Source organism: Molothrus ater, chromosome Z, assembly GCF_012460135.2.
Source record: "Molothrus ater isolate BHLD 08-10-18 breed brown headed cowbird chromosome Z, BPBGC_Mater_1.1, whole genome shotgun sequence".
Lineage (NCBI taxonomy): Eukaryota > Metazoa > Chordata > Aves > Passeriformes > Icteridae > Molothrus > Molothrus ater.
Window position 1 is genome coordinate 66,850,156 of NC_050511.2, and position 27,279 is coordinate 66,877,434.

Here is a 27,279-nt window from a genome sequence, read left to right on the forward strand (position 1 = left end):
TTCTGGCAACAGCATGAAATTGGGAACTGGCTTTAGAAACAGTCTCAACAAACCTTAATAACTGTAAACTGTAATCTGAAAAACTTCTGTTCTGCTCTTCTGAGTCCCATTTTGCCATTGTGTGTAGGATTCCATTAGCAGATAAGAGGATATATTTGAGTCCAGCAACAACAATACGTGGAGTCTTGCATTCTGAATCAAATTGTGTGCTGCAAAAAGGTAATGTGGTGATTTGTGTGTCTCTTTTTTTTTTCTTGTTTTTCTTTTTTTTCTTTTTTTTGGTTGAAAACCCCTCTTTGTTAGCATTTTAGCTTTTTGCTTCCTTTCAGTTCATTTTCTTCCTCCGTAAGTATATTCTGGCTTTGCTTCTCTTCTTCCAAGCTATTGTCCTGGTTCCTTGTGATAAGGCTGGTATCAACCTCACCACGTCTTCAAGAGCCTCCCAGGAGAGGAGGTGGTGTTTGTCAGAGCAAAACTTAAATTCTGCAGATGACTGGGCCTCCTGGTGCCTTGCTGAGTTGAAAACAGTGCCATTTATCCTTTCACCCTTTGATAGTCACTTCCTCATTTTCTTTGCTAATGCATTAAAACGGATGGAATTATCGGGAACTGTGCAGGAAAGGGGGCTGCGTGGTAATTTATTTTTATGTAAATATGCGTGCATAGACACACAAACACATGCTGCCTCCTTTGTTTGTAGTGCCAGGCTGGGCCTGTGAGCAGAAGGCATATCTCAAGTGTTTCCCAAACTCCATGGCTGCGTTGTTTCTGAGCAGCATGTTTCGTTTAATTAAGACACAAATGATGTTGTGCCGAAGCTGTTATGACTGCTGCATATATCACAATTAAATAAAGCCCACAGAAGCAAGGACTGCAAAGTCACATTTCCAGGCAGAGTCATATATTCCTTTATCTGTGGACAGTTTACTGTTCACAGATGTGCCAGCACACAGGGTGCTCCTCAGGCAAACTTCCTGCACATTCCTGCCTCGTTTTCCTCCCAAAATGCCAAATATATCTGACCCCAGCTTCCCCCCAGATTCAATGTGTTTTGCTAGGTGGACACAAATGACACGTGGCATAAAGTGCCCGGTTGGGACAGTCTGGAAAATGAGAGAGAAAAAGAGAGCCACAAACACAAAACCTTGTTGAAGTTGAGAGAACAAATAAATCAGTGTGAGGAAGTGCCTCTGGACAAGCCACTGAGCGTGGTGTTGCAGCAGCCTGGTGTGTTACCATCTGGGAGAGTTCAAACAGGCTGTAAATCCCAGGCCCTCCAGGCTGTGGGAAGCTGGCTTGGAGGATTCCTTGTTTTCTTTCTTGGGAGGTAAAGTAGAGACTGGCTAGCTGATGCTGGAAGCATTCCCTGCTGGCTGATCAACATCAGACAGAAGAATTTTCTTAACCTCCAGCCAAAGATAAGGGCAGATGGTTTACAAGGGAGGGAAAGAGTTTGCTGAAATAAAGGACAGGGCTGACAGAAAAAAATCATGCTAGTTAGAGAGGACAATGCCCAAGGGCAGAACGACAAGGATTTTAATCTTTTTAATTGTGTTACACTGAGCACTGAAAGTCCTCAGACCAGATTTCGGAGGAACTTCCATCATTTCAGTGAGATGGGCACACTGAAAACCTTCCTGTAGGTTCTTCTCTGCCTAAAAGTTCCAACTGAGCCATTCCATGAGAGAGCTGGCCATAAAGATGAAATGAGTGGGGAACTGTGACGGTGTTCACAGGGGTCCCAGGATGAGGGGAGAGACGAGGATCTGACTCCATGTTCAGGAGGCTTGATTTATTATTTTATTGTATATATTACATTAAAACTATACTAAAAGAATAGAGGAAAGGATTTCATCAGAAGGCCAGCTAAGAATAGAATAGCAAGGAATGATAACAAAAGCTTGTGGCTCGGACAGAGACTCTGAGCCAGCTGGGCTGGGATTGGCCATTAATTACAAACAACCACACAAGACCAATCCCAGATGCACCTGTTGCATCCCACAGCAGCAGATAACCATTGGTTACATTTTGTTCCTGAGGCCTCTCAGCTTCTCAGGAGGAAAAATCCTAAGGAAAGGATTTTCCATAAAAGATGTGTGCGACGGGGAACCTTGGGCAGTCTTGAAGGGTGTTCAGGGTGATTGTCCCTGGTGGCTGAAAAGGCAGTGTAGATCCATGCTGGTGTGTTCAGGTGGGAGCTGCCTAGGGACACCTGGCAGAAAGTACCAAGCATAGGAATGTACCTAAACTCCTACAAACCTTTAATTTCATTCCCTTGTCAGAGGCCAGAATAGAGCACCATTTGGCACTAGGACACTGAGTACACTGGGGTGTCCTTTTTGGGGTAACTAGAGACCAGTGGAGCTGGAGAGCTCTCATACAGCTGCTCCCGCTCAGAATATTTGGAACTGGGGGATGCTGGCTGGGGGCTTTCTGTTCTAGAGCCAGTGAAAGCCCTGTCCTCCAGAGGTAGCCTTAACCACCAGGAAGGCTTGTGCAAGGCTTTCCTTCCTTGTGACATTTGGCCATTGCCTGCATTCCATTCAGGAATTGAGGAGCCCTCAAGCTGGGAACAAGCATGAGACCACGAGTAAGGCATGGTATGAGCATCTCTGTCAGGCTGGGGCTCTGATCTGCATACCAGGGTTTGGATGCTCTTCCGAATGTGCTGATAGCCTTGGAGAGTGGGTACTCAGCTCCTGAAATGAGGAAGAGCCAGAGCACACGTGGAAATCTAACCTTGGCTGTAGGAAATGCTGCTATTCAAAAATCACTCTGTTCTTGCAGGCAGCTGTCAGGCCTGGTAGTTATTGGCAAAAGGAACCTCTGAATTGTGTTTGGATTTGGACTTGGATGCCAAAAACCATTAAAAGGTCTCCTTTTGTTCTACATCCCATTCAATCTGTGTTTCCTGAATTCACTTAATTTCTGTATCTTGTAACTCATCTTAAGTTCTTCCAGTTCCCATCAGAAATCAGCACCTGGAGTCTGAGGCTGTTGTAATCCTGATACTGTGACCCAGCCCTCATTTTCTTTCCTCTGTCAGCTCCAACTTTGCGCTGGGATAGGAAAATTAACCTCACATGTAGATAAAAGTTTCTGGAAAGTCAGTGTCTGGTTTCTCCCTTGGCTGTCAAATCTTCTAGGAATGTAGAAGATCTGTTAAAGATGAAACGCTTTTCTCCACAGGAGGGAAAATCAAGCAGTGCAGTGTGAGGCAGAGTCCTTCCCAATCCACCAGAGATCCTCACCCAGGTCCAGCTTTCATTTGAGTGCTTTTTTCTACCCACTCATTTCCCACTGTGTGAGCTGCACATCAGGAGGATCTGAGGAAAAGCAGAGGGACCAGGAGGGGCCCAGACAGGGAGTGATGAAGCTGGCTGTGTGTGACAGCTTTATGCAACTGGGCATTAGTCACTCTGGGACCAGAAAAACCAGTACAGCACCAGCAGACAACTGGTTGTGGTCCAAAGGACCAATAAAGGGGAGCATGTGAACAGAAAGAAAACGTTTTCAGTGACTTCCAGATTTGCAGCAGATTTTTCTGTGCTCTTGTGTTAAACTGGCAGCACCTCAATGGAACTTATTGGGAAGGACATGACACCCAGTGAAGTACCAACAATGCAAAAAGAGAATGTGATGAGCCACAGTGGCCCTGGCTGTTTCAGGAAAAGGATTTTTCTGAGAGGCTTGGGCTGCTCTCAGGGAAGCACTGAAATAAAATCAGATTTTAAGTAAACATCCCAGCATCGCCCACTCTGTTTACACAGCACTGTGGAGGACAGCACACTGCTGACCCAGTGCTGTGTTTTTGCTTCTGTGTTTTTATCAATGGTTTTCAGATAAAACCAGCTCATGGAAGTCAAATAAAAACTCTGAGTAGCTCTGGCACGGGCAGTCGAGTGAGGGTGGTTTGTTGTGAGCAGCTTAATTTAGTGCTATTACGGAAATGATGTTTTCAGCCACAACAACAGAACAGAGCTGTAATCTCATTAGGAAAAAGAGGGAGCGCTCTCCTGACCATTGCACTGAGGGCTTTTGCAGTCCAGGCTGACTGGTAAGATCAAATCACCTGAACAATGTCCAACACCATCCACAAGAGTTTAAGTATTTAATCTGAGATGTGGGTGGGATTTTTGTGCTGGCCTAAAATTGAGATCACAGAATCCCAGAATGGTTGGAAGGGACCACACTGGGTCATCTGGTCCAGCCTCACGGTCCAAGCAAGGTCATCCCAGAGCACATGGCACTGGATTGTGTCCAGATTGAATATTCCCAGGGAGGGAGATCCTCAGAACTCCTGCTTATGTTATAGACACAGCTAAATCCAGCAAAGATTTCTGTTTGCCTGGTCCTGACAGGCCTTTAAACACATAATGCTTAACTTCTGGGTGCACCTTGCTGAATTTCTCTCATGACAGCACTGAGCAGTTCCCTTTTAAAGTGCCTCCAGGATCCACACATTAGGCATTGCTGCACCTGAGGCTGTGGGGGATGGTTTGTGGGGCTGAGGCTGGCATCTGTGAAATCCTGGTGGCTTTTATTCATCACAAACAAAACTGGCTACTCTGCCTCAGGTCATTGCTCAGCAGGTCTAACCCTTACTAAGCACGGCTGAATTTCTTCTCTCTGTGAGACAGATGGAGGATTCTCTTGTAAATTTAATCAGGCAGGGGTTTTGGAGGCCAGACATCCCAGACATGTCCACCAAACCAAAACAACAGAGCAGCAGCCACTGACAGGCAGGGAGTGGAAATATCTTGTTAAAAACCACAGCATTGGCAGGGTGTAAGTCCAGGTTCTGTTCTCCCAGTTGCAGACGATCCTGGGAGCAGGAGCTGGTGCTTGGACCAGAGAGCCAGAAACCATCCTTGCCTGCATGGACTTGAAGTTCTGGGTTGTTTTGCTGCTCTGTGCTTCCCAAAGGGCGCAGTGGGATTTCCTTCAGTACCATCAGCTCTAGGCGTAAGAGTGCCTGCTTCCTCAAGCTGAAACAAATGAGCTCTCTGTGCTGAGAGGATGAGGAGGAAATTGAGTTAGAGAGGCAGGCAGCAGAGCAGAAAGGGTGCACACAGATCAAACCAGCACCGCTGCAGCTGACTCGTGGCTAAGCCCAGGCTGCTCCCTGCCCAAACCTCTCCTGGGGTCTGCAGGGTTCCCGAACAAGTGTGGCTTTGATACAGAAATATGCTGGGGCTCTGGGGAAACTCCCTGACTCAGAAATGTGACGCGGGATGTGGAAGTTGTGCCCCAGTGTCACATTCATCCTCGGTGGCCGAGCTCCCATCCTGTCTCAGCTCCAGGGAAAGCTGATTTCTCCCAGCTCCTGTGTCCCACCTGAGAGCCCCTTGTCCTGAGTCAGCTTCCTTTGTGCCTTTTGTAGCACTGCTCCAAGTGCAGGTGAGATAGTGAACATATCCTGGGCCCGTTTGCTGCCCTAATCACTGGTAATCAATTTAAATCAGGGTGGGACTCTTGGGGCTTGGACTTTGTTGATCCTAGCTGGTCCCTTCCAATCCAGAATATTCTGTGGTTATTTGGGAGTAGTTTAAGAACTCCCTCCTCTCATAAAATAACTGCTTTATTGCATGTTCTGATAATAGGGGAATTAAAGTAAGTGAATGCCTATTTTACCCTGCTATCAACGTTCATAAAGCTTGTTATGGGAAAAAAGAGAACACACCACAGACATAAAGCCAATTATTATTATTATGAATAATAAAAATAACGTCTTTTTTGTCTTAATAGTAATTCTAAAAGATTTTCATGAGCCTAGGTCAAATCATTACAGAAAAAGAAAGGAAAACAAAGGATATTATTGTGTAAAAAGCTCAGTTACACAAAACAGAGGTACTGCTTCAATAGGATGAGCTTTATTTTTCCTCCTTGCCATTCTGATTATTTTGATTCACCTTGGGAGAGCAATTTTTTTACATTTTCCAGCATTCAGCCTCTGCCATTTCTCATACCCACCCCATGACTTCCCCTCTGTCACCACTGCTCTCCCTCCATGCCTGCACTGCTCTGCACCTCTCCATGCAGTCAAAAATCCTTACACTGCACTGGAGTTAATAAATACCTGATTCTCCACCAAATAACTCCCTCTTACTGCCACCTTGCCCAGAAACTGTGGTTACACTGCACAAAGACTGGCAAAAGTAAGACAGATTGGCCACAGCTAACTGGCCACTGGAAAAAAAAAAATCACTGTTAGGGCTAAAACAAGTTAAAACAAAGCTCCAGGCAGGTCAAGATGAAGTGGAACAAGGGAAATGTTGATGTGGCTCAGTTGTGTGGCCTCCCAGGAGCAGAACAAAGTCTGGTGGCTACTGCTGTTGACAGCAACACTCCATTTCCTGGCCTACAGGTCTGCAATAAATATAATTTCAGAAAGGGGCAGCGCTGTCTATAGGAGAAGCTAAGTTTTCAGAAGGTTCTGAAGCTTATAATAAATCTTTTAATGTTAGGGCTTTTTTCCCTCATTGCAAGCTGCAAGGGTTGTCTGTTAACACAGCTGGTAAATAATTCCATTTTTCATTATTAACTTGGAAGTATTTATAGCCTGTGATCATGTATCTCATGTGGATGTGCTCTGTTTATACAGTAAATAAATTTAAAGCCCTTAATCTCTGCTCAGACAATTTGTTTGTGTCATTTTTCTTTCCCTTGTTTCATATAATTCGGGTGTTTGTTGTGAAAAGCACATAACTGCCATCATTTTTGGTTTTGCTTCTTCCAACAGCTTTATGACCTCAGGAATATTTATAATTTAGCTGCTTGCTAAGAGGAAACCCCTGATATGAGCAGATTGTCAGCAGCCTTTTCACTGCCCCTGCATTCAGGTAATAACCTCACTGTATCTTTCCTTTCTGCTGCACTGACACCTCCGTGCAGCGGGATCTGATGCCCATTTCAATTATTCCTCCTCCTCATAATGTGCTGCTCTGTTTCAGCATCGTTTCCACTGCACCCCCGTGTCCTTCCTCATTGCTCTCCCTGCTTCACAAGGCAGGAGCTGGCAGCCTGTGATGGCCAAAGCTGGGTTTCAGCTCCTCAACACTTCACTGCTCCCCAGTTTTCCCCGTGCCTGACAGAGAGTTGAGATCTCTCATCTCTCAGGCTGCCCTGGAACTTTCCGCTAAGAAAAAAAAAAAAAAAGAAAAAAAGAAAAAAAAAAAGTTTGGTTTTTTTTTTTTTTTTTTTTTTTAAAGGCATGGGTGAAGAACTGCTCTACAAGGTGTTGTCGACACACTCATCAATTCCGACCTGTTTGGGATATCAAACTCCACTGGAAAAGCTTGTCCATAAATGCTTTCTGAAAATGTTGCGGTTTTCAGTCAGTTCACAGATTTCTTTATATTTGTAAAAGCTTATTTTTCCCTCTGGTCCAAACAGCACCTGAATGAATTTAAAATTGTACACCCCCATCCAATCATTGAGCTAATTAAGGCAAGGCACTGGAGTTTTAGGCAGTCTAATTGTTTGTGGTGCTGCTAATGACAGCACATTAACAGGGTCCTGAGACCATTTTCTGTGTTTATTTTATGTCACTTTGCTGCCTCACAAAGTGCTGATCCTGTGGTGTGCTCAGGATGGGTAACTTACATACTTACCACAACAGCATTTGCACAAATTACAGTGATTCTGTCAAAATCCTGATTTTAAACCTGATTGATTTGCATTAATCAACTTAATCTGCATTGAAAATACACACGGACACTACATTTTGTCACTGCTTTGAGCAGAAAATGCGGACATGTGGATTCAGAGATTGCATTGTACCTTGGCATAAAAGTACTGGAGACATCGTATCTGACCAGCTGAATTCCCCTCTCTCCTTATGATATTGACAATTAATTGTAGAGTAGGTGAGCAAATTGTTGCAAAAAATACTGTAACCTCCTGCAAGGTAAGCCCCTGATCCTTCAGTTACCTTGATGAAGGTGGGCCCTCAAACTCAGCATATCCACTGGGAAAAATGAGGGGCATAACAGAGGGGAAAAAAAAGTGGAAAACCTGCCCGTTTTCCCTGAGCACAAATGTTTTAGAATTTATTTTCTGTGGAGCTGAATGATGAAATAATAATGATAATAATAATGATAATAATAATGATAATGATAACAACAACAACAACAGCAACAAAACAACAAAACAACAACAAAACAACAACAACAACAACAACAACAAAACAACAACAACAACAACAACAATAATAATAATAATAATAATAATAATAATAATAATAATAATAATAATAATAATAATAATAATAATAATAATAATAATAGAAAGGTGACATTAGGCATTTTTTGTGAGTGCCTGAAAGTACACCATAGTTGTTACACACTGGGCTCAGGTCTGGGGGAAGACATCACAGTGCTTACCAAAGCCTGCTCACTCTCTTCTGGAAATCAGAATTTGCAGACATAAAAGGGGTCATACACATGACTCTTGTTCAGTTCAGCAGAACTTTGGCAGAGTGCAGGCAGAGAGATAAGGACTGAGAAAAAGGTGATAATTCACTGGCTGTACCCTGTCAGTGAACAGCCCTGGGCTCAGCTGCTGCTGCTCCTCCCTTTCTGCTCTTTAAACTTGCAGGTGAGGGGAGTCTCAGTTTGTTCCTGTCTGGACATCACACATGACATTGTTGTGTGGATTTCCAGTTCTCCTTGGCAAAGAGAGAAAAAAAAAAAAACCCAAAACAAACCAGCAACCTCTTCCAGGACCTTTTCTGACCTGGAATAAAATTGCTGCAGCTCAGTGGAAAGGGAAACTTTGATTTTTTTCAGCTGCAAAAAGCATCAAACGCCGCTAATAGTTCTGAAATAAAAGAAATCATGAAGTCTTCTAGAATATAACAAATCTCAAAAGAACTCCCCTGTCTTGGGGCAGTGAAACCAGGGTGAGGTGTGACATGAAGAGCACTGCAGTGGTGTTTTTCCTTTATAGAGTTTTAAGTGCAGACAAAACCAGTATTTTAGACAATTTGAGAAGTGTTTGCACTTTAGACCTGCCAGCAGTTTCCAGCAAGGTAGGAGCAATGCTGCAGGAGTAGAGTTTTACTGCTTTTCCCTCCTCCCATAAACATTCTTCCTCTCAAATTTCACTTGGCTTGCTTGCTCCTGAAAACACGTCAGCACTTCAGCCTGTATGTCTTGCTTGGAAAACATCGAATTTTGTGGAATTTGTAAGCTCTGCACAGCTCGAGTCCCAGAAACCATCCACTTACTTCTGGGGAATGTCAAATGTGTCAAATCACAGACCAAACCCTCTTAAAAAATTTAGCACACAGAAGGAATACTGCTTCAAACATAATAACAGAAATTCAGGACTTATAAAACTGCAGTAGTGATGGCTCAATTAATCAGCTGGGTAAAGCTGTTGTTTTGGGTGACAGGCAGTTGAACACTGTGTATAAGAACATAATATTCCCAAAAATCAGCTGCTCACCAACCAGATGTACAAAAAACATTCACAAAAGTCCAGCTGAGTGTTAGACAGTGAAATGAAAACCTGTCCTTAAAGCTAATTTGCTCTACTTGGGGGCAACAGTGAATGATATAAAGACCTCTCAGCCAGCAGGATGCAAGCTGTTTAAAATTTATAATATAGGAAAACAAAATTTCCTGTGTTAAAGAGTTATAATAAATCACATCCAATGGAATAAAAGATTAAAAACCTGTATACATTGAGCTGTCTGACAAAACAATCTGAAAAAAATATGTCTTGTCTTTCAATTCATGTGACCTACATGCACATAAATGGCCCTTCAGAAGCCACTCAATCATGTATTTTTGCTACTCAGAATAGAAGTGGTCTCAGGATTTTGTTTTAAAGGTGATGCCTGGAACTGTTTGTAAATAGTGAGAGTTTTTGACTTCATGGATGTCTAAGATTTAACTCAAATCGTTGTACACTGTGGGTACAACTTGTTTTTTCTTGGATTATTTTGTGCTCTGGTCCAGTTAGCAATACCCTTCGTGTCATCCTCCACCCCATTTCTATGGCTTCTGTCTATTTGGTAAAGGTTTCTCACTGCTGGAAAATCCAAGTCACACCTATTTAAAGTAGGTTAATAGTGGTGAAGTCCTTAGAGGGCCTGATGAAAATATTATCTTATCTTCAAGGTAAAGAAAGTTGCACCAGTAGGATTCCTTCAAATTAAAAACAAAAAAAAAAAAACTCCAAAAAACCCCAAGGACAGCAAAACAAAACAAAAACAAAACAAAACAAACCTTCCCCCAAAAAGAAACAAACAAACAAACAAACCCCCAAAAACTTCAACAAATCTGTTCTGTTTATGGTTCAGAAGTTTGCTGAGAAAAGAAAATATTTCCAGCATTGTCCAAAGGTCATCCAGACTCAACTAATTTAATAATCACCTTTGAAATTGATTTTCTAATGAGACTCCTCAGCCCAAAAAACTGTTCCCTTGTCCCTCCCAGGCTTCACTCTGAGCTGTGTGAATGCAGAAGAAAACAGCAGTAAAAGCTGTGCAGTACGTGCTGACAGGTCATGCATTATACATGGAGAAAAATAGAGCAGGAGGCTCTTCAATTCCAGTTTGAAACAACCTCTTTGGAGCAAATCTATCCTCCATCTCCAGCAGCTCTCAACCAGCCTGCCTGGAGCCAAGCTGTATAAAGCCAGTACAGATGTGCAAATTCTGTTTGAATAATTAACAGCAGCAGATGATGACTCTGTGTTACAGCGACTGTAGTCGCTGAGTGCAAAAGTTCATGATAATAATTCAGATGCAGTTTAGGGAAATTTGATTCCCTGCCAGAGCTGCACACCAGGAGGAGAGCAGGCTCTCTGAAGTTTCTGAGTCAGCCGCGGATCTGTAGAAATGGGGTTAATAAAGCTCTCAGAACAGCGCTCTGAGGCATGACCCGCTGTTCTTGAAATCTTGGCTCTGAGGGGTGTTACAGGTAAACAGCTTTGATTCCGCCAGAAAAGAGCAGTTCTGGAGGGGTCAGTGAGGGCAGGAGGGACACATCTTTCTCTGAGCTGAGCTTTGTCCCAAAGCAGCGGCGCAAATGTGGTAAAATCCAGGTGGGAATTAGGAGATTAGGCTTCCTCCATTCCACTTTCCCCAAAGCACTGGAGGGAACCCGGCCTTCTCAGACAAACAGGACAAGGAACTGGTGAACTCAGGGGTGAAAAGCCCACTGTAATTATCAAAAGCAATTTGGTCTTAGTCAAATCCAAACCAGCTGCTTAGAGCTGTGTATGCATAATGATAAATCCCTGGTGACTGGTGAGCATTAACAGGTGGGAGGGGTGATCAAAGCTGCGTCAAAACACGCCATGTAAAGCTGTACCCCTCATATTTTGTGCTACCAGCTTATTTGCACATGCAAATAATGAATTGATAATTCCCCTTTGCAATAGGTCTCCTGGGGACATTTGGATTGCATTACTTCATGAGCCTCAGATCTGAAAAGTTCTAGGGTGAGAATGTGAAGACAGAAATGGTGAAGAGTTGAGAACAGCCACGCATTTCCAGCAAGAAAAGACACAGATCTTATCTGTTATTGCCACAATTATATGACTGTGGTGATTAAAATGCCTAAGTCATGTGCCTATCAGTTGTTTAGATATTTATCTTGCCACTATATTAGTACTATATACATAAAACCAGTGTATTTTATTGTAAGAGCCACTGTCATTGTATTATCATGAAAATTAAGAATGATTTCCCAATGACAGAGAAATCCAATAATTTGTGTAGGAAGCTATGTCATTACAGGCAGGGGAGAATCAAAATTATTAATTATAAATGAAATAATTTTCTTGCTTTTCAAGTATTTTAAAAATCTTTCTAAATACGTAGACAACTACAAAATTGAGCTAACCGTAATTAATTTTCTTTTTTTCAGTTTCTACACAACAAACCTACTATACTGTGCTCCTAAAGACATCACTTATGCAGAGGTTATAAACTTGTGCAAGTCATTTGAACCTAGATAAAGTAATTCCTGTGGTCTTGAGACAAGACCACTCTTTCCCCAAGTTAACTTGCACACACAAAAGTAGTATTGGATGTGAATGTGTGCTATTATTCTTTTCTTACTAAAATTTCCATGGCTAAAATGCATTTAAAATAATGTTGTGCTCACAAAATGCAATTAAAAGTTTGTGTGAATGCTTTCCAACCTGTGAGTTTTGTTAATTATTGACTTTCATTACGTCCTTGATGATTTTCTGTTCAGCTGTTGAGTTTGTGAAATTAGTCACCAAAAGTAGCTGTTGCCATAGGAACTGTCAATCTCTAACTGTTCATCTCTCAGGTATAAAATTTGAAGATGTGAGCATTAATGCATACTTTAAGTGTGGTTAAGTCCTCGGTAATTCACTTTTTAAAACTATGGATGGAATTGCATTGATTTTGATGAGGTTGCCAACACATAATAGTGTGGAAATCTACTCCGGTGCTGAACTTTCTGTCCCAGAGTGAGGAAACACCAGGGGGATATTGCTACCTGTACTGAATTCTCTCCCTAGTGACATTTAAAGTACATCATACTAAACTGTGAAAAAAAAAATCCAACTAAGAAATGGTTATAATATTTTATTTACGAGCTGAGAAAGGGTTTCATGCACTAACCCCTGACTTGAACAGTTTTTACACTGGCTGCTGTAATTTGACCTCGTACACGAGATCGCTTTATTGACTTAGAGATTCTGCTGTGACAGAAAATGGCAAAAGCAGTGCTTGGGAAATGAGAGTAAATGGAAAAAGTGCCCTGTGAGCTGATAAAGAGAAAGGAGGTAAAACAAGAGGATGGGAAGGAGAGTTGAAGAGAAGGGAGGAAATAATGTTAGGGAAATATTAGAGCCATAAACAGAGTATAGCTAGAACTGTTAAAATAAACAGAAGTATTCATTCATGTTGGCAATGAATCCCAGCCAAACCAAACAGGCTCCCAGACCTTTAATCTTGATCTCTGTGGCACCACCTTGTTCTCCTCTCTGGCCTACAACTGCAAAGCATCAAACCTCCCTGGAAATTCGCAGCTGCGCTACGTCTGCCCAGCCTTCATCCTTCCCTGCACAAACACTCCTTTCAAAAATCCAAAACACATCCAAGTTATCATCCAGGACCCTGAGAGCCTTCTTTGTTCGCCTGGGCTTGCTTGCAGATGTTTGGTGGTGTGTAGGGTGCTAGCTCTCATCCCCTGAAGATGCTCTGTGAAATACAGAGCGCACAATCCACCCCATTGTAGTCTGCCGTGAGCTACGGCAAGGACCACATGAACACAGTTGGTTCTTTTATTTATATTTTTCCTCTAAAACATCTGTATTAGACGCCAGGGGTTTTATTACTTTCCTTCTCCCAGGTGTTGGAATGAGAGGACAAAAGTAATGCCCCTTTCTCTGGAAGTGGTGACTCTGGGATGGTTAACAAGGGAAAACCCAAGTCTGATGTACAGTCACTCACTGGGCATCAGTATCCACATCAACTCACAACCTGAGTACTCTGACTCTACAATTTGAATTTCACTGCAGTTGGTGCTACAGTGAGCATCGGAAGTTCACGTGAGACTGAGAATCCAATTGGTGGCTGAATGGATTCTTTATTTTTCTGCTGAGGTTTCTTTTAGGCTCACTAATTTTGATCCCAAATCAGATTTATTGCTGTGGTTTAAATAATTTCAATGGCATTCTGTTGCCTCCAACTGTTGCATCATAAATTCCCCACATTGTCTAAGCCAGTCACATTGTTATGTTCTGAAAAATTTCTCCAAATTTTTCACTGTGTGCAGTTGTTAATAAATTGACGTGCATTGGTGAAAAAAATCAGTATACAATGGTTTATTCTAAGTTTAGCTCTTTTGGTAATAATGAGAGAAACTAATGTAGTGAAGTGAGAGTGAGGTCAAGCAGCACAGACTGCAGTGTGTCTGTTAGCTATGAAATAAATTTCATTGTTGCTAATAATTCCTGAGCTCATGAGGGCTCTATCTGGACAATGCGCTGCCACACTGTAAAAACATTATTTTTAAAAGAATTAAGAGCATATGTTTTACCTATATTTTAATTATATTTCTGTATTATGCTTAACTTCTCCTCCTTACACCGAAAGCATGACTTCTCTGCCTCTGCTTACTTTACTTCATTTTAATCAGATTTTAATCTGTGGTAGTTGTGCAGATTCAGTCTAATAGTTTACTGCCAAGTTTGAAAAAAATTGCTTGGTAGTTGTTTTAGGTTTTTTTGTTGGTGGTGGTTTTTTTTTTTTGTTTTGATTCTTTATTTGTTTGTTTGTTTGTTTTTTCCCTACTGTATTCTTTAAGTCAAGAAGCACAGCCAGTGTATGATCCCCTCCACAGTAAAGGGTATTCTCTTTTATATGTACATGTATTTTTACTGGCATGGCCTAGGGTGGAAAGGATCCCAGGACAGCCAAGGAGGTGATGCAGATTTTCTGGTTCTACATCAGGGTAGGTTGGAAATTTGGTCTGGGTCCAGCACCAAAACAGCAAAGCAAATTGCTCTGATTTTTCAGGTGTTTCCCTTGGAAATGATGACTGTTTCATTTAGCCCCAAACAAAGCACCTGTAAAACATCTTTGTTCTTTTGGGGGCAGTTTGAAAGAGTTCAGCACAAGTTGTTCAAAGGGGGACAGTCAAAATTTCAGGCACAGGTTCATTCCCAACTCAGGTCCTGAAACTCAGGAGCTCAGGTTGAAGATATGTAGTTGATTGCAGCCATACAATACCAGGTGTTGCTTTTCTCTTAAGGACTAAATTTTATTCATTTTTTTGTTTGTATTTAAGAATTTAACTTGTTCAATGAGTTTTTTTGGTTTGTTTTTTTTTTTTTTTTTTTTTTTTTTTTTGCTGTGAGAACACAGCCTTTTAGCAAGCAAGCACAGTGGTCTTTTAATCAAATTTGGCAGGAAAGGAAAATTTACAAGCAAGAACCCACACACTTCTGAGCCACCTGCATGGTCTTCAGGCTCTCTACTGAAATCCCAGTTTCTATTTTCCCCTCCAAATGTTTAAGTTCCACATTTAAACCTTCATTGAATTTTGGCTGTGGACGCAGAACTCAAAGCAGTGCACAGGTTGCATTCTGCAAATCCAGCCCTGAAAATATGAAATTTCCAAGCCCCCCTTTCCTCACGATGTTTCTAGCATGAGAGAACATCGCTAGCTAGAAACATTTGACAAAACCAAATGACAATTACCATGCAAACTAAATTATTTCATGACATATTTTGTGAAATTCTGTGAGTTCTGTGACCTATTTTGTGGGGCTTAGTAAAAGGAGCACTTGTGGAAAGCTCTGTAGCTCCATAGCAATTTGGGAACTGGAAAGGAAACCATCTCAGTTTCTTTATATCTCCCTCTAGAGAGAGTGAGATATAAAGATTAATGATATGTAATTAATAATAGGTAAATTAATGTGCCTCTTTAGTCAAACTAAGCTGCTTTGCTTCCACTGGGACAACTGCAGATGCAATGGAGTGTCCCAGAAGAAGACTTTGAAGTCTGCTCTGGAGCTTTTAGAAAAAAAAAAAAAAAAAAATATATATATATATATATATATATATGGGAAAAAGTTGTAAATGAAGCAAAAACCCATGGAAAGATAACCCCACCTCACATCCAGACTCATGGTCACTGCTGTCCTGTTCCCAGAACTCTGCTTCTCTCTGGGTTGCCGTGCTGGCAGACACAGGTCCAGGCAGAGGAAAATCACTTTTCTGCATTCCCACTGCTCCAAATCCAACAGATTAAACCCTGAGGAGATAAAAAATGCTCTTCTGAGGGCATATTGAAGGCTCTCCAGCTGCCCTCTTGTTTAGAAGAATAATTAATGCGTTTCAAAAGGAAAGTGGCTCTCAAACGACCAGTTCTTATTTTTCTTATTTACTACTAAGGTAAGTGCCTTATCACTCCAGGCTTTACTTGTAGTACTTCATGACTTCTAATTGTGCATGTCAGTCTTCATGGGACAGGTCTCCTATGTGCCATTTCCTGTGAAATATCAGCGTGAAAATATAATTGTTCCAGCAAATTGTCATTTCTTGATCAAAGGGAAGCTTTGAAAGATTAGTTTTTAGTTACTTACACAACTTTTTATTTTTTTAAAGATAATTTTCAGTTATCAAATTCATTTTCATTTGCGTAATTTAAAATAAATAATTAAAAGATTGAAAATGTTCCTGGAAAAACAGCTGCCAGATGGGCTGAAAATTGTTGGAGGGGATAATTTTTTCAAACATCTGCCTCAATCTTGACCTTTGGAAGAGGAGAAAACACACTGCTGATAAGGATTGAAGTTGTTATGCTACATCAGTTAATCAAATTAAGTAATTGAACACATTTGCAGACTATAGAGAAGAGTGAAATCCTGTGATGAATATGTGATTGTCAGATTTTTTTTTCTTTTCTAAATAACTTAATTAAAATGTTGGTTTCTTAGTAAGAAGGCTGGTAAGATGAGTATTTGGAAAGTCCTATAAACCATGTTCAAAACATAGAAAATTCAGGTATCAATCCTCTACATCTTTCCTAGATCAAAGTACATTTCAGCTTTTTATGGCTGAACATTTCAGGCTTTTTAAGAGACAGAGGAAAAAAGAATTACTTTTGGGTCTTACTCTATGGATTTCATGTCTTTTCATGAGAATTGAAAAAGTAGAGATTTAAGAGTCTCCGTAGGGCCCTGCATTTCACCAGATTCAGCCTGTGTGTTAAATAAAAACTGATTAAATCCCTGTGTGAACAGCCTCAATAAAGACACACGTGGTGTTAGATCTGTGCAGTCCAATATCTCTTGTGCCTTCGTCAGATTTTTCCTGACTTTCTCACAATCTGCTCTGCAGAAGTGACCTATTTTTCCTTTCCTTTCTCACCATGAAACTTTTTTTTTTTTTTTTTCCCTTCTCATGATCCAGCTGTGCACCAGCAGGAAAGGAGGTAATGGTGGTCAGGGTTATTGCATATCACCTGTGTGCTGTGGATGTGCATCCCATAAATGTACATTTTGTGTAAGACGGGAGGTTTGGGGATGGCCAAAGCTGATCTTTGACGATGCAGGTTTTGTGTGTGCTGGGTTATCTGTCCTCTGTCCTAACATTCCAGGTGAATTCAGAAGGCAACACCCATGTGAAAAGCCAGGAAAGGTGTATCAGGTGTGGTGGTGTCTTTGTCTCTGAATGTTTCACTGAAATATGTGCAAGTGTGCCATCTCACACAAATAATGGGGAAGTTTCTGGTTCAGATCTACCCCATTCCTTTGCTCTGCTGCAGAAAATGTCACATCTTTCTGAGGAGGCCAGAGGGGTGGGAGATTTGTCTGCATGGTTAGCATTCTGTCATACTGAAAGGCATTTCTTCTTTGCAAGAAAGTCACAGCAGGCTGAAAAGGTGCCTGAAGGTTCAAAGAGCTTCTCCCAGCCTTTTTCTGATGAGTTACTGCAAGGCTTAATTCAAAGCTTGTTGCTGCTAATGGCAGCTCTTCTGCGGACTTTAATGCATGCTGGGCTGACTTCTCCGATTTTTCTGACATCACAGGCAGAAATTTTAATCTCTCATGTCAACGATGATTTGTAACAATTAAAGTCGGGATATGGAGCAACGCAAAGTGTGAATCACTTAACACAATTTTCTTTTTTTTTTATAGAAGCATAGAATTATGGAAGGGCTTGGGTTGGGAGGGACCTTAAAGCCCACCCAGTATCACCCATGTCAGGGACACCTCCCAGTGTCCCAGTGTCCAGCCTGGCCTTGGGCACTGCCAGGGATGCAGGGGCAGCCCCAGCTGCTCTGGGAATTCTATTCCAGGCCCTCCCCACCCTGACAGGGAACGATTCCTAATTCCCAATATCCCATCCAGCCCCGCCAGGCAGTGAGAGGCATTCCCCCTTGTCCTGTTACTCCATCCATAAATTACTCCATCCATAAATTATTTCTCCCCGTCCTTCCTGCAGCCCCTTCAGGTTAGCCCTGTTTTTATTTCCTTGGAAATCTTGTTTCACCAAAGATAAATGATAAACTCGGTGTCTGTGTTACCATTTCCTGCTTTTATTGTATGTCTTTTTGAATATTTTCAATTTACCTCAATCTTTGTGCTTGGTATAATATAAAAGTATGTCTGTGGTTAAGAGTGACCATATGTACAGCAAAGAGACACCTGGATTATGATCTTTCCCATCTGGATTAAAGGTTTTATTAAGAAATTATTTATTCTGCAGACTTGCTTTGGGAAAAATGCTTCCTACCAAGTCACAAATCCGTGATCTCCTGAACATGTGTCCCAGAACACTCATGCAAATTCCATATGAGCTTATATTACATCTTTTGAACAGTTTGAAGACAGTTTTCACCCTAAAGCAAGATTTTTTTTAGTGCCTAGTTAAAAAAAATGGTCCTATGTTTAAGGAAGCATAAGCAGGACTAAAGGCTCATAGCTAAAACTAGTAATTCCTAAAATATATCTTAGGTGTTTTTTTTTCTTTTTCCAAGCCTATAATTACAGTATTGGGCATACTGTTTAATGGATAGCACTAAAAAGAAAAGAGTGTAATTTAGACCAAGATAGGAAGCTCCAGGACATTTTTTCCTTGCTTTTTCTGTGCTAATATTATTGCAATACTCATCTTAGCTGGGCTCTAAGTGTTTTATTTAAAATGAGAGTCCTTTTGGAATAAAGCAGAAGTTTGCCTGTTAGTGACTTCTTCTGGCTGTGCTTCCAACATATCCTCTGGATTTTGATTTGGTTCTGTCTCTGCCCAGATCAAGCAGCTGTCTGGTGTGTAATCTGCCCATTTCTTAGCAAATGTCTGAACACAACCCTAATTTTATTAATGTAAGTGTAAGGGGCCCCAGACTTCCCCAGACACTGGGGGGGCTTCACTGGTCTAATATTTAAGCACTCAGTACCAGTGAGTTGGATTTCCCCACTCCAAGTGACAAATAAAACAGGAGAATTATGGGCACCTGTTTGCTTTTGGTCCTGCAACTAAAATAGATTTCTTCTCATTGACACCCATTTAAGACTTAGAAGCAAATTTTTGTTCCCCCAAAAGAATCCAGACAGAAGCGTTGGAGAAAAGTGCTAACTTGCTGCTGTCAATGTTTGAGGCTTTCTACTGCTTCTGTAAATGAAGCTGTTAGTGGAAATCTGACAAATTTTGAAATGTCAGATTAGTAGCTGGTGGTGCAATGCAGTAACAGAAGTTCATTAGAAGAGCAATGCATTGATCATAAATGGCTCAATTTTGCCCTGAATTAAACAAGTCATGATTGAGAGGCAATTTTTAAGTTTCATTTTTGATGCATTAAAGACTGATCAAGTGTGACCTTTTTTCTTCTCCCACAGCACTAAGATCCTCATTTGTTTTAATGTTATACCTTTAGCAAATGAGAGGCTGCCTTTACATGAAATGCTGCTTAAATGTGGCTTAACTCACAGAAGTAGGAGAGTTGAAATAAGAAAAAAAATTATGTCAAACACTTTCACAATCCTTATCTCAATAAATGCCCAGTTTTATGTTTAATGTGTGGACAAAAATCCGAAGCCCGTCCTTCAGAATTTTTGAGAAGTTCAAGTGCTTTGAAAGTCAGACAGCTTTGTTTAGTGGCTTCATTAAAGACTTCTCCTTGGAAATCAACTGCTGCACAGGGATGTAATTGCCACAAATAGGTGGAGTCAACCAGCACAGATGGGCAGAAGAGCTTGAGCCAGGAGCTTCTGGATGATACAATTCCATGACACTTCCTTTTTGCCCCTCTACACCATCAAATATCCCCATGCCAATTAATAAAGATCTCTGTGGCGTGGGAGCTGCTGTTACCTGGATCAGGATGGTGAAAAATGGGTTACTACCCTGATGCTGGTATCTGCTGATCCTGGTTTTTCTTGTTGCTGCTTTAAATATGTTACATTTTCATTACTTTAAATGCGCTGAAAATTGAAGAGAGCACACAGGGATGTAGTTATAAAGTGTTTCATTAGAAATTATTTTTAGAGCAGCATGATGGCAAATTCTTAATAACAAATTGAACAGACATCTAGCAGATATGCTAACATATATTCTAATACTGATTTAATGATTTAATCAGAAATATAAGTGACTTTAAGTGTGTGGGGAAGGTTTTTTATTGGTTCCGGGGAACTGTCTTTACTCTTGTGATGAGCATTCCAGGTTTTCCAACTACAGCTGGCTTGTGAGAGATTTCTTAACCAAGAAGTACAGAAATTAGAGAGTCCATCACTGTACATTTAAAAGCTCAAACTAAAGTAAAATCTGTTGGAGTTGAATTGTCTTGCTGTTCTTCTGTCAAATTTTCTCTCAAGTGCTACAGTCTGTTTCTTAAACTACTGACTTTTATGTAAAATGTAGGTTAATTCTGAGAGGTAAGCAGTGCCCATTTGTTAGCAAATGCAGCTCTTGGTCTAAACAGCTATTTTGGGTTCAGTTGTGATGTTGTGTACCATTTTCATTAAACACATAATGTTAATTTCCTTGAATTTTCCTTCTTCTAGGTTAAATCTTTTGATCTCATTTATTTTAGCCATGATGGCCTGTGGTTTCCAGCAACAGCTGCACTGATATTCTGATAAACATAATTGTGAAACTATTTTGTGTTAGGTTATATATGTAATTTATATTGTCTTAGGAACTGCTGGAGTTGGATCAGCTGAAACCTGTGAAAGGTAAGAACTCTTCAACAAATATTATTTAAATCTGACCTCTCACTGCAGCTGCATTTTCAAAGTTCTTGATTTTGTAAGAAGTTTGGCTAATCTGTAGAAATTACATTTGTCAGTCAGATCTTAATTCCTAATGAGCTCACAGGTGATGTGAGAAATTAAACTGTTCAGGAACATGACTCATAATATTTTTTCAAATATGTCAAGATACCAAGACATTTTACACCACATTTTTTGGGTTTTTTTGAGGGTGGATGGTGATACAAACACTGAACTGTATTTGCTGTCTGATCTCCAGTAGCTGCAGTTTTGGACCAAAACATGGTGAAAATGGCTGGATGTGACTCAGGTAAAATAATGCAAAATAAACTCAGCAGTCCTGTGACTCAGAGGGATTTCTCCCAGATTTTCAGGGCCATGCAAGTAGGGTGCATTGCTGAATGGGCACTTTTCTGCGTGAGTGGTTTGGTTGTTTTGGGATTTTTTTTAAAAACATTTTTAGGTAGCCTTAAAAACACTTGCAGACAGCCTGAACACTCTAGGTAGAGTTCCTGAAAGTGTTTAAGGAACTGTGAATTGTAGTTGTGAGGCTTTTCCAGTCAACTATGCCAAGTGATTGTCCCATTGTGACATCACTGGGCGGCAAAGGGTGACACGAACTTGTGCTGCATTCTGACATCACCGGGAGGTGGATTATGACCCTGCTCATACAGGTTTTGCGTGGCAGAGCTGAAGCAAGAAGCAAGAAGGTGACATGGCCAGCGGGAGGAGGGAGTGGAGCTGCCCCATCTGCTGCGAGGTGCCCGGGGACATCGCCCACGCCCTGCCCTGCCGCCACCAGTTCTGCCTGGGCTGCATCCTGCGCTGGCTGCGGACCGTCCGCACCTGCCCTCTCTGCCGGAGACTCATCTCCACCGTCAGCTTCTCGGAGCAGGAGGAGGACTGCCTGCAGTGCATCATCAGATACCCCAGAGAGGCCGCTGGAAGCGCTGGTGACAGCCGGGATGGACAGAGCGCCTGCAGCCCTGCGCCACCCCCTGCCTCTGCCTCGCTGTCCCCAGCGGAGCAGGGCGCGGCGGGGCCGCAGGATGCCGTGGGTGGCATCCTGCCCGAGCTCTGGGCAGAGCTTTTCCGAAGGAGAAGGAACCTCCTGGACCCCGTGAGGGCCTGGCTGCGGCAGTGGCTGCTGAAGATCTACAGGGAGCGGTGGTGGCAGGTGAAGACTGCGGAGAGCAGCATCCTGCTGGCCCTGTGCATCTTCGGCCCCGACAGGGAGGAGCTGGTGCAGCGGCTGCGGCCTCGCCTGCGGCGCTACACGGCACTGCTGGTGCACGGCGTGCTCAGCATCATCGAGACGCAGTGCAGCCAGGAGGTGCACAGGCTGTGGGGCTGCCACGCTGCCCCAGAGGAGGCCGAGAGCCCCGGGGCCAGCTCGGGTCCCTCAGCCTGCCCTGGGGGTGCTCCCGCTTCGTGTGGGCCGCCGGAATCCAGCGCGGAGCATGAGGCCGGCACTTCGTCGGGGGAAGGCCTCGAAGGGAGGCCCAGCTCATGTGGGAGCGTCCCCGCAGAGACAGAGCAGCCCTAGAAGGGGCGCGGGGAGGTGGCAGTGGCTGCAGGGACCCTGGTCCCAGTCTGGGCAGGGACCCCTCAGCCATGGCATCGTGATGACCCTGAAGCGGAGAGCCCTCGGGCCCATTGGTGACACGAGCAGGCTTTTCTTTAGTCAAAAAAGAGAAAATAAAAAGCTGCTTACTTCACACAGCCTCTGGGTGTTGCTTCTTCCTGAGGCCTCTTTCCTTTTTCCCTTTCCCTTCCCACCACACTTCTGTACGAGGGCCCCACAGCCCCAGGGCCATGCTGGCCTCCCCCAGGAATTGCTCCTATGGAAAAGTTTCTGAAAGAGCATCAGGGTTGATGCTGGCTGGGGTCTGTGCACAAATCACAAACGGGACAGCACTGCTGGGAACGTGCCTTGAGCTGTTTGATTTTCCGGCATCACTCTCATTACATGGTTATGACAAGGGGAAGATGCCACCAGCTCACATCCCAGGCAGCAGAACAAGAACTTAATGTTACAACTTTCTTTATGAGTTTTTTGACCAATCCCACAAAGCAAAAGCACATTGACAGTAGCTCTATCCAACCACTATAAGCACAGGTACCTTTGGTTAAACAATGCCTGCTTATTTCAAATACAATACCTGCTTGTGAGCCTTAAAACACAATGCACAGAGCTCCATTATGAAGCTTCAAACTTCCTAATATCTTGCTAGATAAACTTTTCTGTAGCTTACAGAGTTATTCTAGACAAGCATTAATACACAGACCATTGTTCTATTTGTCCTCACTTTTCTCCTTTTTAAATAATTTTTCTGCTGACCAATCTCATGGTTGCTGCTTTAGCTCTAATCACAGTTCCGCTGCCTCTGGGGCCTGCCTTTTGCAGCTTTCCCAAAACCCTCTAATTTTATAAATTCCCACAAGGGTGATGGGAAGAGGGGAGTCATGAGGCAAAGACCACATGTTCCTCAAGCAGGAAGAGGAATGCCTGGATAATGGCAAACACCATTTCTGCCAAACGCTTCAGGGACAAATGTACACCTCGTTTTTATGCAGAGAAGAATACAGGATGCTATTCAGGGACAGGAGAGGCATTTGCATCCTCATTTTTGCATCTCTGCTGCTTGCCTGCTGATGAGGGTTGTTTCATGTGTCTTGATTATCCCTGTTAGGCACAGGCTAGGGGGGTCCAGCACATAAGATGCTGTGTGGTGCATTTGAATCCCATACAAAATTACAGGTTATACATCTATCTACAGCACTTTCCAAACTGTACTTTATATACAGTGTGGTAGGAGCAGTAGATTATGATTTCTGCACATTGTACCAAGAGCTGCACCAGTTCCTTTGAAAATGTATTTTTTTTCCATTTTCTTGAGACTCCAGTTCCCTGTGTGTGTTTTTTCTTTGCTGGTCCCCTTTACAAAATATCAACCTCATGGCTACAGTCCTTCCCTTTTAAAATACAATTTTTACCTATATTCTAAATTGGGAGAACTGATTAAACTTAAGGAAATATCTAAAAGAACTCTAGCTTCTTTGAGGTTTAGCAACTAACTTCAAGAAAGATTAAATTACTGTCAATGAAAAGCAGCTTCTGTGATATGTTCTCACCGTGATGATGCATTTTAAAGCAGGTTTACTGTCCCTACCACAGCAAGACAACTGCTTCAATATCTCTTTACCTGATTAAATGGAGTACTTTTGAATATACAGCTACAAGGGGTTGCCCTTTTCTGCTTTCTGAAATATTCTTCTTTATTCTGCATTGGTTTTATATATTTAAAAGAAAAAGAGCTTAATTTAGGTGTTGATAAATTCAGTCAGTGATTTGTGGACTCTAATTTAGAAGGATCTTATAGTCAAAGTTGGCTTTCTAAATCAATGTCTACTTAACAAAAACAAGCAAAGAAGCAAGCTCCCAAACCTTAAAAATGGCAATTAATCAATGACAGTGAGATTCTGACAGAATTTCTCTTTTACCTAAGAACTGAAGTTTCTATCTAGTTTATCCAAATTAAATCGGCAACTGCTGAAAGGGAAAAAAATAAAAAGATGTTTTTCAAGAGGTGAAGATAGAAACTTATCTGTAACCACACAAAAATAGTAGGAAGAAACAAATTCATTAACATGGAAAATTCAAGGCATGTTTGGGATAATCTGCCATTGTCTGATAAAAACTTCTTCTCCAAGTGGAAGAGCAGAGGAAGGGATGCTGTTTTTCTCTGTAACTTGAGAGCTGAAGTTGTTACTCAGCCACTAAGGCAATAGAGGTCTTAAAATAAATGAGGGGAAAATATATTTTCCTCAGTTTTTCCAGGAAGAGTTCTCTGCACTTGAATAACTTTTACTGTAAGGAGTAGGGAGAGAAGTAAGGAATTGAGAGCTGCTGGAAGAGTATCAGGGATTCATTTGTAGGTAAATTTGGTATAAAACTTAGCAAAATTGCACCTGTTGCCAGAATTATCATCAATATTGCAGACATATCCACAGGACTCTGCAGAAGACTCAGAGCTTTTCACACTCACTTACTCATTATTGTTCTCGTGATGTTTTAAAAAATAAAAAGTATCTTTCAGTCTCTCTATCAGGACTGCAGTGATTTTAGTGCAGGTCGTTGGAAGGCTGGATTGATATGAAGCTGTAAGTTCTGCAAGCCTTAATTTTTAAGTGTACTCCATGCAGAACACCTGAAATTAAATTTTAAGTGGTATTTATGAAGGAATGCTAAATCCAAGTCTCAGCACTGGCATAATTAAGTCAGATGAACAGGTTTTTATAGGTCCCTTTGAAATGTGTAAATGAACTTGTCTTCTCTTAGAGTCCTGCCTCAGTCAAATATATGGCTCTTATTAAGGACAAATTCTAATCCATATACATTTATTACCCATGTGTCCACAGGAAGAGATTGAAAGATGAAGCCATATACCATCTCCATAAAATCCTGATGGAATAACACTGGACAGTTAAAGAGAACATTTTCATTAAACCCTCGGAATGTGAAGCACTTGTGAAGATCACCTAAGTAAGACCTGATTAAAGGCATTAATTCAATGATCATGGCATTGCAACAGACTGAGAAAACTGCAGAATTTATCCCATTCCCTCTGTGTCCTGACAAATGGGTGGAATTGCCTCACAGGGAAGGAGAAAGATTTGCTATGGAGCTATGCCACTGAAAGATATTTAGTAAGACCTTCCCACTGAGACCTAAATCTCTGAGTTTTTCTTTCAAAACAGCAACAACAACAAACAAACAAAAAAGAAAAAACCTAACAAACAAACAAACAAAAAACAAAAAAAAACCAAAACAACCCAACCAAACCCAAAAAATGAGGTTTTTTTCTTAAAAATCCACTTCACTAGGTCTAAGCAAGATTGTATAGGCATTCAAGCAACCTACTTGTGCAAGCAGGATAACAGATTTCCTGGGCAGGCCAGAAGATTTAAAGAGTTAATTGGGAAAAACACTGTATTGGCTAATTGGGAAAAACACTGTATGAAATAGATGAGTTTTCCAATTTGTTTTTTTAGCTGCCATTAATTACAGGCAGCAAGGAATATGGTGGGAGTGATGGTAGTAATGCAGGCTTGCAAAGGTATTTCCAGAAATTAGATTTGTGTGAAGTGGGAGGGTTCAGTGAATTTACTTCTCAGGCATTAAATCCATAAAATATATGTACTCCTCAGGAGAAAAAAAAATAAGGAAAATGTGCTACAAGCTTAACATTTCTTTTATTATTTTTTCCTTCTTGCTCCTTTTCTTAAGAACAACCTAGACTAGATTAAAACTAAAGGTTAAGAGCAAGTTTCCTCATATGTCTCTAAAATGCCAAAAGCAAATATCAGGGATAAATTTAATTTCTGGTAACTCTGCATCCTTTGAGTTCTCAGCCTTTTCCAGGCTTCCTGTACCCAGTCCCAACAATGTTAAAAGAGCCTTGCATGACCCAGGGAGATGCCAGCAGCCAGGACCTGCTGCGCTCCTGAATTTTGAAGCACCACCTTTAAAATCCACCTTCTCTTGATGCCAGAGATGAGCTGTGGAGCTGTTTGACACGTGATGAGGGTGGCAGTGTGGATATGGTGGGGAAAAACACAGGTCCTTTGTCTGAATGGCTAAAAATGTTCCTACAGCATCCCAGAGAAAATGAATACATTTTTTAATCCATTCAAAATTCTCAGAAGGGCAAGTGTATGGCACATAGAATAAGAAAAAGTATTTATTTGACTCCATGTGATTACTTCATCTACTTGTAGGCTCCAGCCTAATCTGAGAAAGGAAGAATAAAGAAGGAACAATCTGAAAAGCAATGATTCATTCAGTGCTCATCTTGTCCCTCTTTCTCCTGCCTTCTACCTGGCATTACAGCACCGGTACTACACCACCTGTGTAATTCAATTTTTAGGACATGACAGCAGGAATAGCTTCTTTTTGGTTGGGGTTTTTTTTTTTTTCCCTCCAAAAATGCATATTCAAGGTGAAATTATCTTGTCTTGAGCTACAGGACCAAACACCCTGAAAGGTCAATGACTCTGGAATACTTTACTATAGTAATCAGTAATTTTTTTTCCCAATATTGTCTGCTGATAGACACTTCTGGTCATCTAGAGACCAAGTGAATAACTCTCAGTCATTTTCCTCACCCAACAGCTTTTATCTCTGACTTGGTGAACTGTTTTCAAGTGGATGAATTATCAGACCAAACAGAAAATAATTGGTGGAATCCTGCAATTTAAAATAACTGCATCTTTGCTTGGCAGGGAGGGAAAGGGAGGGGGTTGTGCAGATCTAGAAATTGATAGTGACTTGGAATTGGGAAAAGTCTCCATCTCTGATGCCTTGAGACTGGACACTGGTAGATTACAAATGGAATGCTAATATATGAGGCCAGAACACTCAGGGTTCTGTTGCTGCCTGATGCTTTAGGAATTACCTCAGCTGTGGTCAGGCCCTGCAATAAAAGGTCAGATGATGCTCAGTGATGTCTTGAAAGGGTATGGATGAGGTCACACTGCTCCAAACCATGGAAACGCCTTCCTGTG